The sequence below is a fragment of the Chinchilla lanigera genome, unplaced genomic scaffold (genome assembly GCF_000276665.1).
Source record: "Chinchilla lanigera isolate Chin_1 unplaced genomic scaffold, ChiLan1.0 scaffold00132, whole genome shotgun sequence".
Classification (NCBI taxonomy): domain Eukaryota; kingdom Metazoa; phylum Chordata; class Mammalia; order Rodentia; family Chinchillidae; genus Chinchilla; species Chinchilla lanigera.
The window spans coordinates 3,190,763-3,211,570 of NW_004955533.1; positions in this window are offsets into that span (position 1 = coordinate 3,190,763).

The window sequence follows — 20,808 nt, forward strand, 5'->3', positions numbered from 1 at the left end:
GATAGGTAGCTTTGTTACTATTACTGAGACTTCACTGGGAAATGACTACTTCTCAGAGACATATTGTACGTGTAGCTGGGTTTTGGCCTGTGAATTTGTCCTAAGATCCTCCCTCTTTGATTTGTTAGGTGATTAAAGGTTGGTGTCTGTTTGCCCTATTACCCAATTTTTGGTACTGGTCCATGGTACTGTTTATGACACCTAGACAGGCTCAGTATTAGCACAGAAGGAAGAACAACTGATCACTATAATGTTACTTTGGCTAAAGTAGTATGACCTATAATAACAATAGCATCAAGCACAGTCCAGAAAATGACAAACTATGATAACAATTACTTTGCCACCTTTAACCATACACACAAGCTTTATGGTTATATAACAAAATCTAAAACCAATCAGAAAATGATACCATAAAAGTCCACTTAATTGAGATATTTTACCCTCAGTGAAAAACATTTTTAAAAGATATGAGGAAAAAATAGAGAAATAACAGAAGAAAGAAAAGGTTAGAAGCAAGGATGCAGGGCAAAGGAAGATTATTCAAGCTTCAGGAAACTGAGGACAAAGACAGGAGAGAAAGAAAGAAAAAATAGAAACAAGATCAAAGAAAAACTAAAAATACTGTTTACATTCATGAAAAAAACAGAAACAAATGATCTATTTCTGAAATCACACCAGACACATGAACAAAATACAAAAAAAAAATCTCTGTAACTTCAAGCCTGTGGTTACCTCCCTACTTCCTCCACAGGTTCCAGTCTTTCTTTCAGATACTTCCTGGGTCCTGTGGACCAACTTGCCTCCTTCCTCTCTTCTCCAAGCTGTTATTCTTCAGTGTCTTAATTCTGAATCTTTTAGAAGTCAATTCTTTTCTGCTCACCACTCTGCCATCTTCCCGAAGTCCCCTCATGAATTTTGTGTCACTGATCAACACATGATTTTGACTCAGGTGAACATCTATTTAAAGATGTTTATTCAACATGCAGTGTTGATTCACTGACACTGAGCTTCTAGCAACAACTGTGCAACTCATGCCCAAGGAAAGCCTCTCTGAGACATCGATTTTCCCCATAGAGCATATTGCAGCCTTCCTATGCTGAAGAACACAGGACAGCACACACAGGGGATCATTTCCAGCTGTGAATTCACACTCACCACTTTGGCTTGCATGAGAGTGGAAAGAGAGGAGCACAGGACTGCAGAGAGGAATTTTGCTGGGAGTCCTTCACATTGGGGTGTATTTCCTGAGTCCCCCCATGGCCCTCTATGAATTCACATTGGAGTGAGCAAAAGGTGCTGCAAGGCACCTTACCTGGAGCTTTAATTGCAACTTCAATTTCTACACAGAACCAATGGCCATGGAAGGAAGAGGGAAAGTACAGACTCAAGGTGTGAGCATTTACCTACAAAAGTCTCAAGTTTACCCATCTTTATGGCAGAGTAGTATTCCACTATGTGCAAATATCACATTTTCTGTATCCATTTACCTGCGAATGGACATATACACTGTTTCCAAGACATAGGTATTATAAATTGTGCTGCCATAAACATGGTATGCATATATCTCTGTGATATGCTGATTTTTAACTCTTCCTGAAAGATACCTAGAAGGGCAATAGCTGGGTCAAGTGGAGTTTCTATTTTTATTTGAAGACTCTCCACAGTGATTTCCATAGTGACTGAACTACTTGAGTGAAATAAATCAGACAAACAAAATTAAATATCACATGGTTCTCTGACTTAAAAGAAATTATACATATATATTATATATACACATATATTATATATGTATTACATAGAGAGAGAGGGATGGATAAAAGATCAATAAATAAGAAGTAGGGAGAAGGGGCTGGGGATTTAGCTCAGCGGCAAAAGCGCCTACCTGGCAAGCGCAAGGTCATGAGTTTGGTTCCTGGTACTGGAGAAAAACCAAAAAAACAAAAAACAAACAAACAAAAAAAGAAGTAGGGAGAAGTTCAACTAATTCCCCAAATCACCTATTCCCTTTTACAAAAATGTTTTAATGTATATGCTAATTTGTTTCATTTACACTACTAGTTTCTCTTAGCTCATTGAAAAGAAAGATTTATGCTATTATCTGTTTGTTTCTTCTTTGTAATAGAGAAACACTGTGGTCCATATTGTATACTTTGATTCACTACTTTGAAGATTATGATAGACAGTGTATTAGCTATTCTTAATCTCTTATTATTGTGTTACCAAATTTTGTTTTATTTTTTATAAAATAAAAAAAATTTAAAAATGTATAGACTTGGGAGCTAACCTGCAGTGCTGGTTCGGACACTTTCAACCACACAGGCCTCGGGAGTTAGCAACACAACAGGCGCTGATGAAGCTCCACTCCCCCACTGCCCTCCCTAGTGAACTCCATGCTAAAACGCTGATTTCCACGTGAAGGTTGTAGGGAGTGGAGAGGAGCCACAGGCTCCCTAATTCTTGCCCACTGGAGAATTAAGAGCTTGATACTATGAAATTTAGCTATAAAATTATATTAATTAGTTTTAATAGCCCAGGAATCCTTCTGGAATCAATGTCTGAGAAGACCACAGCCCCAGAGAGACCAGTAGGCCTACTAAAATCTTCTGGCCCAGAGCAGCACTTGCTTTGGTCTGAGCTTGGGTTTACAGAGGACACAGGGAATGACACACAAATGGCATAAATCACAGGAATGCTTGGGCTCCTGGGAACAAAGATGGACGGGTGAGAATCGGCCACTCCCGAGGGTGAACAGATGGCTAGAAAATGCTTCTAGAGACCAAGATGTATTTTTTATTATCTCTTTATTAACTTCTCTGGCTTATATTATACACGTGACAGTTTAAAAAAAAATCATGATCTTTCCTAAATATAAGATTTGATGATGCCTTTACTATCCAAATTGCTGTAATAATGAACAATCACCTGACCCCTTTCTAACAAAACTTAGAGACCCATGACATGGAAAATCAGTTTGATGCTGATACATGATGCACCATCTCTGTCTGGGCCACAGTCTGGGTTTGTCCTGGAGAGTCAATGAGCTCTCCATGTGATGGTGTCAGTAGTCTGTCTTCCTCCCCGATGTGCATAAAGAATGGCTTTATCTGAGTTTGGTTTTCTTTGATGTAAAGGAAGATCTTCAATTTTTCATCTTTTTAGTTGAAAAGAGATTTCTGCTAGCAAGAATAATGAGGGCTCAAGGTAGTATTGTGAACAAAATAAAAGATTTGTTCAAAGGAAGCCAATGCCGATGGCCTGATGGTCACACATTGTGTAAACACATGCAAGATGCATTGGGAAATGTAATCATCCAACTCCACACCAACAGGACCCAAGTAGTGAGCTCCTGGGGCCATGTGAGCATGGGCTCTGCAGGAAGACTCTTTCCTCACTATGTGGCCCTGGGTTGGTGTCTGAGGTCTCCAGGAACACTGTAAGATTTTGAAATTCAATAGAACTCAAGAGACTCACAAGAGTTATGATTTATGAGGTGAAAATTACAAATTAAACTTGGCAAGAGGAAAAAGTATAAAGGGTAAGGTCCTGGGGAAAGAAGACACCATCTTCTAGTTGGTGACTCCCAGTGAAGTTGCGTGGCAAATGCTAGGCTCTCCCAGAAGGAGTGTGAGGCACATGTGCTAAGTATAGCCAGCCAGAGCTCTTCACCCAAGCCTTGCTCTTTGGGGTCTTCATCGGGTTCACCAGGGAGGTTCACAGCACCCACACAACCAGTGTTTGCTGCTCAGCCCCCAGCCCCCAGCAGTCACAGTGATGCAGCATGGCCCAAAGCCTCAGCCACCCCAGAACTGCTCTCAGGGCGCAGATGTCCTATTCTGGGAAACTGCAGGTCCAGGCCTTTCTTTGGAATGTGTGAAGTGTGAGAGCCAAGCCTGCTGACTACACAGTCAGGTACTCAACTTCCCTGAGATGTCTCAGAAACACTGGATTAATAAAAATAACTGCTGAAAAAACTTACAGTGAGGATAAAATATATGTCATGAGTTCAGGACAACGCCTGGCTCATGGCAAGAATGCCACTTTATAATTATCCAAATGTTTTGCTTTGAGAACTACACCAGGAGTGGCAAGCTCTCTAGGATTTCTCTTTGCCTCATGTGTCTGAAACTTGGAGATGAATGACCTGGCAAGCTGGAAATGCCAACCAAAACCTGCACAAAAAATAATAAAAGCATCTAACCTGGAACAGTGGTCCATGCCTGTTTATCCTAGCAATTTGCACAGTGGAGGCAAGAGGTTTGCAGGTTCAGTTTGGTAGCCTGGGGAATTTAGTAACTTAGTGAGACTATCTCAACATACATACATACATACATACATAAAAACATACATACATACATAGATGTAGCACCTGGGTAGTTACTCAATCAATCAATTTATTTTTTAAAAAATAAAATAAACAAATAAAAGCACCCAAGACTAACATGCTATGTCTAACCAAAGGAAGAAAGAGGCAGCCTACCAAGAGAGAAAGCTCAGATTGCTCTACTGCAGCAAACACTGTGGAAAAAACTGTGGCCACATCCATCCTTGCCAACAAGGACCAAATAGGGAACCTAGCTACCCTCCCTCACCAGGCTGTGATGAAGTACCCAAACCTGCTAGGCTGTGTCAGAGAAGGCTGGGTAGGGAGCTAGGACTTCCGCCCCTGATGGGTGGTGATGGGCCTCTTCTCCAGAGTCAGTGGAAGCTACATGAAGAGCACTCCTTGGCCAACATGGTTATAACAGACACTTCTTCCTCCACCAACTGGGATCATGTCCGAGGAGGCTTGGTGGACAGTCAAGACTTTTACCACTGCCAGAGGTAATGACCACCCCACACCTGCATCCTTGAGGTAGGTGCCAGTGGAGATCACATTTTAACAGTGACAATGCAGTCCTAGTGGGAGCTGAGGTGCTCGTCCTGCCCTCAGTAACGAGGAGGCCCTCCTGTCAAGTCAATCAAGACTGAGTAGGGAGGGAGGTGCTGAAAGAATACTGAACAAAGCAACAGCTGAAAACACCCAAAATTCTGCAAAAGCCATAAACATGGGATGCATGAGGCTATGAGGAGCACAAATAGGATGAACCCAAGACCCGTCATGATAAAACTTTTGAAAACTACACACAAAGAAAAGAATCTCTGAGAAAAGCATGAGAAAAATAGTACCTCACTTATAATGGGAAGCGAACTGAGTGACCGCTGACTCCTCACAAAAAATTATGAAAGTCATACAATATTTTTGTATGTACTAAAAGAAAACATATCTGTCAACTTACAATTCTATGTCCTGCCAAAAAGGACAGGGTCCAAAAATAATCCTCATCTAAAAGGGATAGGAAATTTTGGTGCTTATTTCTCCTTTATCTTAATGGAAGTCCCCATTCTATTCCCTGGGATCACTCTCTTCCTAAAATCAGTAGCAATGGGAACATCGACTCCTTTATGTAAAAGCAGCTGTTAGCTACAGAAATCCTTACACTCACACCATGTGATCCAAACATGGTAATAACAGATCAGCTTAACCCTGGTACTTTTCCCAATGATGGAAACTACTTTCAACCTTGTTGCACAAAATAGTGCTATATTTAATTTATATGATGGCAAATTTTCTTTTGTGAAAAATTCATTTAGGAACTGTGGTGGATTGACAAGTGGTGGTCAACTTGTGATGCCCAGCTAAACTGAACCAGGGTGGTGTTAGGTGTGGGAGACCCCCTGAGGATTGTTGCTGGCAGCAGAAGAGGCAAAGTTAGGGAAGAAGAGGAGACACTGTAGGGAGCTGTTGGTTTTCTTGGAGGACCTTGTCATGCTGGCTTTCCTGGTGAACTCAGCTGTTCTCATTGTCGAAGGAGCTCATGACCTTGACATCTCTAGGAATGGCTACAGTTCACTTTGAGAGAGCTCTGGTCCTCACTATGAGCATTGCTTTCTGGCTCCGGAGGGGAAGATGGTACACTGCCAGTCTCCTGGAGAAGCTTGTCACGTTGGCTTTCCTGCTAGGATCTCAGCTGTTCTCATCACTGGAAGAGCTCAGGACCTCACTGTGGCTGAGGATGGCTGTGGTACTTTTCAGGGGAGCTCTGGGTCTTACTTTGAGCCTTGCTTCCTGGCTCCAGTGCAGATCCCTCAGCCTGCTAGCTCAGATCCTTCCTTCCACTGGCATAGGCTTTCTAGATTCCACCACTGACCTTTGGGCCTTCCCAGCACAGATCCATTAAACAGGCCTGCATGAGGCATTGTCCTGGGCTCTCAGCCTCCAGTTGGACTCATGGGAGGCATTGTTATGGGCTCTAGGTCTTCAGCTGGACTCATGCAGGACATTACTGTGGGATTCAGGCCCCCAGCCGGATTCTTTGGTCTTTAGTGTGTGGGCAGATTTTCTGCACTCTTGTTGTATATGACTGTGTCATTTTTGATCCACAGAGGTTATTTACGTTTAAAGTATGCATTCTTGTCAGGGTAGCTCAGTGTAGCACAAGCTTCATATGCATAGGACCCAGATTCCATCCCCAGCATCTAAAAAGTTAATAAACTTAAATTACAAAACTGGACTTCAGTTCCTCAGTTGTACTATTCACATTTTAAGTGTTCAACATGGCTAGTGGCAGAAATGAAGTGCGGATATAGAACATTTCTGCCATCCTGGAAAGCTCTGTGGACAGCGGGACTTCACAGCAGTGTCTACTTTCTTTCGCTGCTCTGGACTGTCTCTTCTTGAAACATGATTGTTTTGCATGAATAATAAATTTTAGAATTATGCACCTGATAGTGTCATATGACCATTGTCCATAATTTCTATTTAATATATTAATGTTACCTCATATGATACATTCGCTTTTACTTCAGCCTTCTTCACCTGCTCCGGGTCTTTTGGTCTTCCTCTCTCTGCCATAAAAGTCTGTCTGCCCAATGAGAACTTTTACAATGGGTCCTCAGTGAGTACTTGTCATTGCACTTGAAGGAAGGAATCAAAATAAAACCTTTAAAAGTTATAATACAAAGGACACCGGTCTGGTCAAAAACCTTTCCCATAGCACACATAAATAACTCCAGGTAAAATTCAAGGTCCTAAAAATTGTCTTTGGGCTTTTATTTAAATGTTAAAACTTTTGTTATAAAGTTTGCATGATCCTGTTCTTACTGTCTAAAATTCCTTCATAATACCCTCATGCAATATTTAGAAATGCTTACTATATTTATCATGAGTTTAATTAAAACTTGTACATAACTCTCCAAATAAGTAGACTTGAAATGATACTGTCAAGATTAATTTTAGCCAGGCATAGTGGCACATGCCTGTAATCCCAGCAGGAGGACTCAAGGCCAGCCTGGGCTCTATAGTGAGTTCAAGTCCAGCCTGAACTACATAGAGGCCCTGTCTCAAAAAAAAAAAAAAAAAAAAAAAGATTAATTTTAATAATAAGTGGTGACTATTTCTGCTGCATCAAGAAACATTTTACTCAAGTGACAGCATTAAAATATTCATGAATGCTGTGAAGATTATGATGCTGGGTTATTGGCATTAAATCTAGACTCAGAGTTAGGAAATTACTCTAAACATATGAAACCCTTGGCAGAGCACTGGCCATGTGAGTATCAAAGAAAAGTGTATTATTAAACAATCTAAAAACAGGTGAATCCATAGTATCATACTCCCCCCAAAGGAAAACCACTGCATTGGCTTTACTCAATAGAGCTTATATAGTAAATGAAAGGCTGCCACACGTCTGTCAAAGGAGAGACCATGTGGATCTGCCCTCCCCACTTGCCCCGATGTGACATCACCCTTCCCTTGAATGCAGAATGCATTCTCAATGATTTCTTTCATTGTCACTCACATTTTTTGAGGTTGATGATTCTCAGGCTTTAGTGTGCTTATGTGTGAACTGGAGAGCTTAGTAAGATGCAGGTGACTGAGCCGTATCCTCAGAGGTTTTGACTCACTGGGCCTAGATTAGACCAACAATATACATTTTAGAAACAGTTATAACTTAAAGCAGAAGCGATGTACCTTGGTTCAAGGTTTCAGTCCATGGCCAGCTGCCCCCAAGGAGGAAATGGCAGGGTGGAAGGGCATGAGCAGGCAGAGCTGCTCAACCCATGGCACCCAGGAAGCAGAGAGAGAGGAGGAGCCAGGGACAAGAATGCACCCTTCCAGGTCCCGTCCCAGTGACCCCCTCTTAACAGTGCACCCAGCTACAGACTCATCAATGGGTCAGTTCACTCATGAGTGCGGTGCTCCTGTGACCCAGTCACCTTCTGAGCACCGGAGACTGTGGGGAGACGTTTCAGATCTAGACCATCCCACACTTACTCTTTGAAAAGCACTAAAGCTGAAGTCCTCTTTTCTTCATAGGCTCTCTTATCTAAAGTTTAACCACTTTAGCAACAGATAAATGCGACAAATAAAAACATGTATTAGAAGACTAGGCAGGCTTGCATTTGAAACTTACATCTCTATACAGTCTAATTAACCTTTGGCACATTACTTATCACTTTTAATATCAAGGCTTCGGTCCCTCCCACAGTTGTAATTGTTGATGTCTTTATCTCCTGTCTTCAGTGACCTTACCAGCTTTGTAACGCATGAAAAGTTTCTCTGATGAGTCCTGTGTGTGGCAGAAGCACCTTACCTGCAGGTAGTCGTGTAGTATTGTGCTGGATTCACAGCCTGATAATCACAACAGATACTGGTTTTTCTTTCTTTCCGTAGCTTTAGAACTATCACTATTTTTTCTCTTGCTGTCTCTCTCTCTTTCCTCTTATTTTTCCTCCTTCCCTTCTAATTCTGGTGTTTGCTGGTAAGGCTATAATTTCTAACATATTCCCCAAAATATCATAAATACTACATGTGTGACCTATTATAAGACTTATGTGACCTATTAGATTCAATCAGAAGTGTTGTTTCTGGAGTTTTTCAAGGGTTGATGTCTATCTTTATGTTTATAGAGCTATAGTCATTTTGCTGACACAATTTTCTAAAGATTAGTTCAGGAGAATGTTCCCCATCTTCTGCTCCAGTACTTGATCTTCCTGGCAGTTCCAGAAAAAGAAAACTACCCTCAGTGCCTTGACTGTACCTCACAGACACTGCCTCTGTGTCACTGCAGAGACCACTTACTGATGGATTTGTACACACTGTATTTATAATATTGGTTTTTAATTCAACTCACATACTATGAAATTGTCTGTTTCATATTTATTGAAAACAGTTTTTACTGCATTTTTGCATTAGCACAACAGTTAAATCATTTTTTCTGTTTATATATGGATTGATATACCAGGATATTGAGTAATTCAGCTAATTAAAAGGTCTAAACCTCATCTTGGGCAACTGCTTTATGAAAGAAAGTGGAAGAGTGCTGTGATATAAACAGTGACGCATTTCTGATGCCCTTTTGATCTCTTCTCACGGACACCAGCATGTAACTGCGAAGCTCCAGTCTGTCAGGGCTGCCTGGCACAGCGCATCACGCTCAGATCTGCCAAGATCGTGCCAGCTCTGCTCGTTGGAGCCCAGCGATGCAAGTAGTTGAGAGTGATCAACTCATATTCTTCTACCCTGTTTCCTGTCACACTAAGATAACATACCAGGACAATGGTTAAAGAGGCCGGAAATACAAAGGGCCCGTAACTCAGTCTTTGTTGTATGTTAACTAACTGCTCCTAAGAAGAAAACTCATGTCCTGACCTAAAGAAACCAATTACTAATTTAAAATCAACAACACATTTCTTATATTTTCATGAATATTATTGGCATTCATTTATGCATTCTTTCATTTTATCTTTGATTTTTAAATATGTAGTCATTTTAAGATTTATTGAGGTATAATTCATATACAAAAGTGTTACACATTTTAAAAATTAATAAATCTTATTGGTACATTTTAGATATACATAGTGATCACATTTATCACGGGGGATTTGCACCTGTAGATGACATAACTTAATTTTTTATCCCATTCCCTTGCCCTCCTTTCAACCCCTTTTCTCCTCCCTATTTACAAAAGCTTTGTTTTCATTTTCTCCCTTCTTTTCTTTTTTTTTCTTTTCCCTTCTTTCCTTTCCCCTTCTCCCCTCCCTCGTTCCCCTTCCCGTTCACATTGTCTTCCTACTTCATAATATCTAGTATGCATTTTGGTCTTTATTTACACTTTCAGTTTCTCAGACCAGACAAATAATGAGATATTTAAACATGTGTATCTGATTTATTTCCCTTTAAAGTACGGTCTCAAGGTGAACATATTTACCTGGAAATGCCTCAGGTGTACCATTCTTTATAGCAGAATAGTACTCCATTGTATTTTAAAAAAGCACATCTACACGATTAATTCATTCATGATGGGCATTTGAACTGTTTCCAAGATTTAGCTGTTACAAACTGCCACTATAAACATGAGTGCACATGTATTGTTGTGATGTGATGTTTTTAATTCTTTTGGGAAAATACCGAGAAGGGGAACAGCTGGATCAAATGGAACCCCTAGTTTTAGTTTTGTGAGGAATCTCCACACTGATTTCCACAGTGGTTGCACCAGTCTATACCTCCACCAACAGTACAGAAAGGTTTCTTTTTCCCCCACAGACCCTCCAGCATTTGCTATTGATTGATTTCTTGTAATAGCCATTCTTTCTGGAGTGAGAAAGAATCTCAGTGTTGTTTTCATTTGCAGCTCTCCGGTGAATAGTGATGTTCAGCATGCATTCATATGTTTATTTGCCATTTCTACTTTTCTGACTGAGAAGTATCTATTCATTTCAGATGCTCAATTTTGGACTGGGATTCTGAAATACACATCTTGAATGTACACATTTTGGTCAGCTTGAAAATCTACCCTTCATACCACACCACCACAATCAAGATACCAAACATACCCATCACTTCCAACTTTCCTTGTATTACTTTTGTTTGTGTATGTGTATGCATATGTGTGTGCGCATGTGTGCGTGTGTGCATGTGTGTGTGTTTGGTAACAGCACATACCATGAAACCTTTCTTCTTAATATATTTCCAGATACACAAAACCATATTAGTAGCTGCAGGCACTGTGTTGGACATATGAACCCTAGGACCTACTCATCTTGCACACCTGAAACCTTTTAGTCTTTAAGCAAACCTGTCACAAAAGGACAATATTTCTTTTTCTTTTCTTCTGTCTTTTTTTTAGTAAATTCAGAAGCGCATAGGCATTCTTCTCTATGTGGAGCTAGAGGCTACCGTAGGGTAACTAAGATGTACGCAGTAATATAAAAGAGCCCACCAAGATATCTTTCCCCAAGATCAAAGCCATTTCACAGAGAAATGTTGATATAAATAAGTAAAGGATATTTTTACATAGAATGACACAGTAAAGGAAGTAATTATTGAACAAAAAAGTTATGAAGCTGAGTAAGTTTAAACATAAAATATATCAAACTCGTGATGAAATATAATAGAAATTTTAAGGCAAAGGACATAATTTTTCACTTTAGCAATTGTGTTCAAAATTTCCCTGATCAGTGCAACAGAAAATTCTTAAACTTTGAATCAAGAAACTCTGTCTAGATGTGATAATAATACTGCAACTATATTTTGATTTGTACTTACTTGTTGTTACTTTATTAAGGTATAGTCAATAACTAAATTACATATAAGAGGGTACACAATTTGATGATTTGATAAATATAAACATTGTGAACTAATCATTATAATGCTAATTAACATATACATCTCCTAACAAAGCTGCCATTTTCTTCCTTTTCTTTTTCTTTTTTTCTCTTCCTTTTAGCAAAACCACTTAGATTTCTATCTTCCCAGTAAGCTTCAAGCATACAATACAGTACGATTACCAACTGTCACACTGCTCTACCTTAGGCCTCTAGAATTTCGTCCTCATGTGTAATTGAAAATGTGTACCTTTGAACCAACATTTTCCCACCCCTCCACCCACAAGACAGAGATTTCAACTATTTATTTAACAGATTCGATGGGATTCAGGTTCCCACAAAGATGACTGAAAGCTAACTCACTTTGGGGGGTGCACACTTAGGTCTAAGAGAACGACAACTGAGGAATTTCAGTGCACGAGGGGAGGAGGTGCACAGAGCACTGAAGGCGCGCGTGTGCCCGGCGTCTCGCGGCGTCACTGCCACTGCTGAGCAGAGGCGGGTTCGGTTCCTGTAAACACCTTCTTGGGCTCGTACAAACCTGGTCTTCAGTGTCGAGTGGACCTGAGACCCTTGCTCTGAGTGTTTGCTTCGTAGTCTTCCTTCATTAACCCACATCACCCCAACCCTCCTCTGGGCAGCATTAGGGGCTTCTCCTCTGGCTCCCAGAACAAACCCCTGTATAGCTGTCACCCTTTCTATAACATGTGGCTCGTGTCTGTTGCTCTGATTGAAATTCGGCCTCTCGGGAGGCAGAGGCCAGCCACGCTGTGTGCTCGCAGTGCCTCTGGTCCTCCGTGAACTCGCCAGCATGCCCTGGTTGCGCTGGCTCTGAGGGAAGTGCTGTCCACCCCAGGCTGCTAGGAAGCCCCTGTTTCTGCTCCCGTCCCACAGCACCCGCATCTCTCCAACGTACCACTGGGCGTCTGTCTTTGCAGCGAGGAGTAATAACAGGCAGCCCTCTTGTGGAAAAGCCCGAGATTAACCATTTCCTGTATTTGTGAAAACTAGATGGGTCCCCTTGATCAGACATCTATGGGGCTAGACCTTGTCCCCAGGGCTGCCCCAGCTTCCTGTTGCAGCAGCAGTGAGATCTCACAGGAGCTCAAGGGCATTGCCCATGAGACCTGTGTCTGCGAGCTTGGGGAGTTTCTGGGCCTTAGACAAATAAAATGTTTGGAGCTCAACACAAACTTCTGTGCTTTGACTAGGAAGCCGTGAGGCCGTGAGGCTGGCTGTCAGGAGCCTGGTGGTGGATCAGTCCCTGAGTCCATGCAGTGCCTCCGGTGAATCTGTGCAATTCACAGAGTTCCCCGTGTGCTTAAACCCAGCTGTAGCCAGAGCTTGGTTCAGAAATCATTTGAGGTTAGAATGAAGCCAGTATCAAATGTCAGCAGAGAGAAAACCCCTGCACCAACCTGCCACCCGCCCGCCTCATAAACGAGGCCCAGAGCCAAGTGGTGGCTCCTCACTTCCTCTTTCAGGGAGCTTTTAATAAAATTCAAGAAACTGTGTTTTGGGCATTGGGTTTCGTTTTGTTACGTGAGGGCTTATAGGTACCTCTTTTCTTTTTGGACTGTCTCATCATTTTACACCACTAGGAAAAAAAACAATGGTTAGAAGTAATTAAATTTTAACTTCAGCATTCTGATCGCGGCTCAGCGCTGAAAGGAAAATCATTTTTCCTTTTTGGCAGTAAATGAATCCAAGGTCTGGCACATGAGTAATTGTCTCCTAGGAGACCCCAGTGTACATCATTGCCATGGAGACCAGCTCCTCAGCCCTCTCTGCTTGAAATGATTAGCATGGATCATCAGTTAAGGTTTGTTTGGAGGGGAAAGAAAGCCTATAAATACACTGCCAAGCTTCACAAGCTAGGACAGACACCCCGTGCTCAAGGGTGGCTTTGGGAGGCAGTGACTTGAGGTGAGAAATCTCGTGAGAGGTTCCTTTAGCTCTCCCCTTCCACCAGAGAGCACATGAGGAGCTTTCAGCACCAAGGAGACAGCAGGCAGCCTCCACCCCAGGAGGAGGCTTCTCATGGCCAAAGCCAGGCAGGGGAAGCCACGGGAAGCCACTGGCAGACATCCCTCTGTGCCCTCATTTCCCACGTGTCCCTGGGCATTTCCAAAAGCTGGGAAGAGGCCCACGCTGGGCCCAAGACGCTCTAGTGTTGGCTGCCAGAAAAAAGCGCACAGTGCTGCCTTTTCACTTAGATTCTCTGATACTCATTTTTGACGTAATAACAACAAAAATCACCATCAGAGCAATTTAAATAATCATACTGACTGTGTCAACTGCTTATGAAATTTTGTCCTTTTCAGAAAAAGTGGCACGTGGCAGGGAGTGGGAGATGTTAGCTCAGGGGTCTGAGAGATGTGAAAGGGGTTGAGCTCCACTCCTCCTCCTGGCCAGGCCTGGCGGGGGGAGAAGGAGAATCGCCAAGGACTCCTGTGCAGACCTCTCCTAGTGGGAGCAGAGTTGCAGGTGCTGGCCCTGTTGATCTCTGAGCCCCTCCTGCGTGCAGTTGGGCTGGAGGTAGAAGGAAAGGGAAGAAAGGGCTAAAGAATGTCAGCGTGTGGGTCATTCTCCGGCAGGCAGAGGCATAAAATCGTCTCTGGATCTGGCACGGCTGACCCTCAAGTTTTATAGACAATATCAAGAAATGTGCCTTCTGACACCTTGCTTTTTATTTCTGAGAGTTGGATGCTGATGATACTTAAGCATCACACCTCCAGCTCTTTTGTCCATTGGTTAAGGCAAGACTTCCGATTGGTTCCGCTTGTCCTGATTTCCCGGATGTGAGGGGATGCTCTGAAGTCACTTCCTCTTCCGTGCCCTCTCCAGATTGTCAGTCACATAATGCCACTGTCACTCACACAGACCTGGCTTCTCACAGGTTACCTGTGAATGTCACTGCTTTCCCAACTGCACGGCCCGTTGCGGAGGCCCCTGGCTGTGAGTTACTTTGTGTGTTCCTCCAGTCATCTTGTCAGCCATGACTGAAGTGCCAGGTGTTGGATGGCCCTAGTAGTGCGCTTGCAGGACAGAGGCAAGAACATCGATGAACAGAGGACCTAAGGGAACCAGGGCAGCCGCCTGGACCCCAGAGAATCTATCCCACCCTCTGGGGAGACACTGCTGGCACAGGGCCTCTGCTGCAGCTGGATAGCCAGGAGAAGCTAGTCTTAAAAGAGAGAAGGAAAACTCAGCAGCCAGTCTAATAGAAACCAGACTAATAGAAAATGAGTGGGCAGGCGGGAGGTGGATGAATGCAGATGTTTTAGAAGACAGGATTGGGTGGTGGTCAAGGTTAGTGAGGGAGCACGTGGGCAGGGCCCACATCAGGAAGGCTACACTCTAGGTGGGCAGGAGGGCCAGTCCTCAAAGGGAATTCAGCAAGGCGATGCTGTAGATTTAAGTTTTCAAAGGAGCACTTTAACCCTAAGAAGTTGGAGGCAGACAGGAATGGCCGACCCTTGGCCATGGTCACACCAGGCTGGGAGAATTCCTTGCTTTGGTGCAGCTATAATAAGGACCCCGAGATGGGGAGAGATGGTTAGAATTCAGCAGAAAGTGGCACTGTCATGGTGTCAACTGCCTCTGACTTGCTGTTCTTGAGGAAACCAGCGCAGCTGACATGGAGAACTATTACCAGGTTGTGTTGATGCACCAGGCACACTTGTATGCTGCCAAGTGGGTCATGCTGTGTCCTAAACACAGATCGAAGAGCCCTGGGAGGTCGGGCAGGGTCTGAGCTTGCTGGAGGCCCCCAGTCTGTGCCATCTAGTCACAAGCACCCTCTTCAGTTTGCCCCAGTGAGCTGAGCAAATGCATCACCTTCTGTAAGTGCTGTGAAATGAGAAGGCTTGGGACACCCAGCAGACAGCAAAAGTTCCCAGGCACACTTCTCCCAGAAGTCTGCTCCCAGGAGACAAGCTCAGGGGAGTAAAGGGTTCCATGAGCAAGACAGAGCCTTAGGCCAGATGCTGCCCCTGCAGCTTCTACTGGCCAATGGGAGATCACAAGGTGTCACACCAAGGGCACAAAAGGGCCCTCAGGAAGAGCCTTTTCCTTTCTTCCTTTACCTTAGAATTTCTCTGATATGTGTGACCATGAGGCCACTGTTTCCTACAGCATAATGCCCATTCTTATCCTCCAGCAAATCATTAGGAAATGTCATTACAGATATCCTTGGAGGAAAAGATGGATAGAGAGCTACTGAAAGAATAGAACAGAGAAAGAAATAGAGGAAAGAAACCTGAAATCATGGGGGTGGGGGATGAAATAACTGAATGAACACTTATCTAAACTGAGTAAAAGCAAGTTCTTGAAATATACGCATTTTTGACGCACATTCACTCCTGATGCCTTTTATTCCTACAGTTGTGAAGCAGATGAGGTATGAATCATAAACCACTCACAAAGAGCACAGATGAGCTCAGGACACAGCACGGGCCACCAGCGAGGTCGAGAGAGGGAAGGACAGTTTGCGGCAGCCTTACTCCAACATCACTGTGAGTACGCAGCAACATTTCCTATACCATGAAATTCCCGTCAATGTCTTTGTCTACAAGAATTTAGCATTTGCTTGAGTGAACAACATAAGTCTTAGCCTAAAAGATAATCTCTCCAAACATCATTGCAGAAGGCAGTGGAGGGTTACAACGAAAATACTGCCTCAAACAGAACCTTCGAAATAAAATATAAAACATTCAGAGATATCTTTTTATGCAATAAGAGTGCCAAATAACAGTGCTCTAATTGAAATTTATTTCTCAGATAATTGAGCATAATAGTCACATCATTTACAGGAAGAATTTTTAGAAATCACTGCTTTAATGGTTTCATATCCTACATTCTAGTGTTCACCTGGTGTAAAAATGCTCTCAGTCAGAGCTGTGGGAAATGCTCTGCTCCCTCCACATCCCTTGTACCATCATTGCCATGGTAACCAATGTGCTCTAATGAGAGCAAAGCACAGGGAGATTAAAATGAAGTAATAAAAGTAAAAGGGATAAAGTATCATTAGGTTGAACAAATACAAAACTAAAAACATGCTTAGATGAAGTGATTTTCTTCATACAGATTTACAAAGATATGCAAATTCATGTTTGAGATGTCCATGAATGATGTCAATAACAAACCATCTTTGATAATACAATGTTACCTGCATTTTTTTTCTTCTGGATCCAACTTTGCAAATTAATAAATGTTTTTATTAATTTTCCTGAAAGAAGCAACTGGAAGTTGAGAATATTTCCTCCTGTCAGGTTTTCTACAAGTCAAAATTAAGTTAAATATAATTTTCTCATTGGTAAACAACCAGATTTATATGTCTGGTAGTGGAAGAGTTAAGGGACAATTTTTAAATGAAGCTTAAAAGCAAAAATAAAAATTAGTCCCAGCTGGGCATGGTTGGTGCACACCTAGAGTCCTAGCACTTGGGAAGCTAAGGCAGGCAGATTGTTGTGAGTTCAAGGCCAACCTGGGCTACATAGAGAGAGCCTGTCTCAAAAAACAAACAAATAAAAATTAGTCTCAGCATAGTAAATATTGCAGAAGTGTAAAGGGTGAAAAAAAGTACCCTTCCAAAGGGAATACAATAAGAACCAGGGAGCCTGGGATATAGCTCAGAAACACAGTGCCTGCCTGGCAAGTGCAAGGTCCTGAGTTCGACTCCCAGTACTAAAAGAAAGGCGGGAAAAGAAGAAAGCAGGAGAGGAGAGTTATGGGGAAACCTTTCAAAGCACTTTTTATCACATTTAGAGTGTTCTGACACATGCTTGAGGATATTACACTAACTTAAATAAGCTCACTACAAATGCATACATACAGTATGAGCCCATCTGTGTTTTACACACCTAGAGAGGTCAAATTCACAGGGCCAGAAAGGGGCATGGTGGTCCCCAAGTGGTGGGAGGAGAGGAGAAAGGAGAATGACTGTCTCATGGGGATAGAGTTTCAATTCTGCAAGATGAAAAGACTTCTGTAAATGAATGGGGCCAGGGGCTGCACAGAAATATGAATCTGCTTACTATCACTGAACTGTATACTTACAGTTAAGACGTAAATGTTATGTTATGTATATTTTAGTACCATTTTAGGAAATAGTAATAAATAAAATCATCTCAAAATATAGCAAGACCAATGTCCACTTCTCTGGTTGGCTGGTCCTGTAGGTTGGGAGTTTGAGTGGTATGTAGCAGAGACGGTCTGTCTCTACTCACCTTCGGGCCTCAGATGGACAACACAAAAGGTGAGATGGGGGAGGGCAGGATACGCGTCACACCCAGGTCTGTTGTGGACCTGGATGCTGGCTGGAGCCCTGAGGCCCTCTCACTACCACAGCCCCCCTGTGGCCTCTATTGATGTGGCCCCCTCCTTGTTCTGCTTTCCTGACAGTTTGGGTGTCAAAGGCAAGCTGAGGAGGATGGGGGATCAAAAGTCTCATCCTGTTTATGACCTACCCAGAAGCTACGTGGTACAACTCCTGCAAATCTCTAGGAAGGAATGGCCACAGTACAGCTCTGGATTCAGGAGGAAACATAGACCTTCATCCCCACATTTCCCCAGAGCATTTTATTCCCTTCCTGGTCTTTAATTCCCACCTGCCTTCTAAGATGTCTCCGGCCCGTGTGACCATCCCAGACCCCTCTCCTGAACATCCCACTAAGACCCCACAGGATATGCCACAGATCTCAAGCTCAAATTCCCAGGGCTGAGCAGACCACATGCCCGCAAATAAATCTGCCTTCTCCTTTGTTCCTGTGTCAGGGAACTTGGCCCCTGCAGCTATCACCTGCAAAAACGGGAACCTGAATTTCATCTCTGATTGCTTCATTCTCCACAGGCCTGATCCTAATGGTTACAATTTCTGTCCATTCCACCTCCCAGCCACGCACCCAAGTCATTTGTCCGCCTCAGATGTATTTATATCACAGCGTGCAGAGCAGAATGATGTCACTTTCCCTCTTAAAACTGATGCCTCCTGCAATGAGATACTCTTGCCATGGCGAAACTCACACAGCAGGCTCTGACCTTTGCTCACCCCTCAGTCATAGTACCTGTTACTTTCTCCTCACTGTCCAGCTCAAGCCTGAACTAGTTATTTTCAGTTCCCCATGAGTGCCAAGCTCTCTCTCACCAACACGCTCTTCCCCATTCCACTCCACCCGCCTTGACTCATTTTCCCACTTCCCTCGTCACTTTCTGACATCCTTGAAGAACACTTAGCTGTCCTCAGGAAGAATTTCCCAGGCTGGAAACTTGGCTGATGGTTTTCTATCCTCCCAGAAATTTGGCCCCTTTGTCTCTATGGTCTGGGCCTCAGAGAGAGAGAGCAGGAAATGCACCGTCTCAATGCTTAACCCACAGGAAATAGTATCTCCAAGGAAGGGCACATCTCAAAATCCGCTGGTGGCCCAGAATCTGTAAAACCTTAGACCTCACATTCCAGATCCTCCTCAGGCTCTGCCACTGTCCTCTGTATGAAGACCGTGTCCTTTCATTGATGATGAGCACAGACCAGAGCATCCATATCTGTGTTGCTTCTGCTGAGACTCCTCTCCTGGAATTCTCCACTGTCCTCTTCCAGGCTGCCAGAAACCTCGCTTCTCCAGTCTGCTCCAAACCTCTCCCACTAGCTCAGCCTCCTCCTCCTAGTAGCGCTGGGTTCTCTCTCACTGCACACTGCCTCAATCCTGGCTGTTTCTTCCATCTGGGCTGAATGGCAAGAATGGGCATTGGTGGTGGTTGAAAAGCCCTGTGTTTCACCGGGTAGATGGGCAAATGAGGCACTCTGCGAAGACTGAATATTATTCCCTTAAAATATCCTCAAAGAGAAGGAAATTCCTCTTTCTGAGCATCAAAGATGAGCAGATGTACAGACAGAGCCGAAACTCCTCACAGCCTTCTTAAAACTGGTCTGATTTACAGCATGCTCTCAACTCCAACTATAGGTTGTGGGGAAATCACTGGTCTCACTGTTAGGATCGTTTTCACCATGCTTCAATTAAAGTAACTCCAATGAAACACTGTCTCAGTCTGTCTTCTGTTGTTGTAACCGAAAAGTCATAGACTGGGAAATTTATAAGGAATAAAGTTTCATTCAGCTTCCTGTCCTTGAGGCCGATAGGACCAAGGTGGAGAGGCTTTGTCCACAGATTCAGAAGTGGGCAGAGCACCTCTGCTCTAAAGGGGCACAGACAAGAGCCAGAGCCAGAACCAGTTTGGCCTTTATAAGATCCACCCTTGAGACCCCTCAGGAAGCCAACCCCAGCCTTCCTGCCCTAACCACCTCTTACATCTCTCTTGGTCCCACCTCCTCCTGTCCTTAAAATAGAGATTAAACAACAACATAAGCTTTGGTAAATGCAAAGAAAATTACTGCTCAATATTAGACTTTTTCATTGAAAGAAATCCACACAAGTGGTGAAACAAATCAGAAAAAAAAGTCTTGCTACATTTATCTTTCTTGGAAATTGACAAGTTGGAATTAAGGTTAAAAACAAGATTAAAGCAAGACTACCAACTGGCAACTTCACCTGAGAAACCCCAATCTGAGGGACTGACTGTCAGTTCTTCTTCACAACCCACAGGCTGGAGCGTGGTATCATTATCTCTAATTTGCATAGTTATCAAAGCAGACTGTGGCTCAGAAAAGTTAAGTAATGTGTCCGAAATTATGTAGTCAGTGAGTAGAAGAGTCTGGATTTCAACCCAGCTATCTCATTCCTTAGCATTCTGCCCAACTGTAAGGGGAGACCTGTAATTAGCACAGAGCCAGAGGAAGGGAATTCCTTGGGGAAGTCACTCTAAAGAATAGGAGAGAGTGATTCCCAGTTAGCATATCAACCATTTCTAAGTAAATTAATGTTTCCCTCCAGAGAGGGGCTTAACACTGAGTTATGTTAGGTAGGGCTCTATGCTCAGCCTCCTACAAGGAGCATCTCAGGTTGTGTCTACACCTTGCCATCTGAACCATCCCAAACCCTGTTGTGGAGGTGAGAGCTGCATGGATTTGACTGCCTGCATTTTACCCAACCAGAAGAGTAAGAAGAATTAATCACCACTCTTCTTGTCTATACTATTAATTTGATTAAGTCTGGGCTGATTGCCCAGTGAGTGGTAAAGCTTTCTCACATCAGTCTCCTAGCCTCC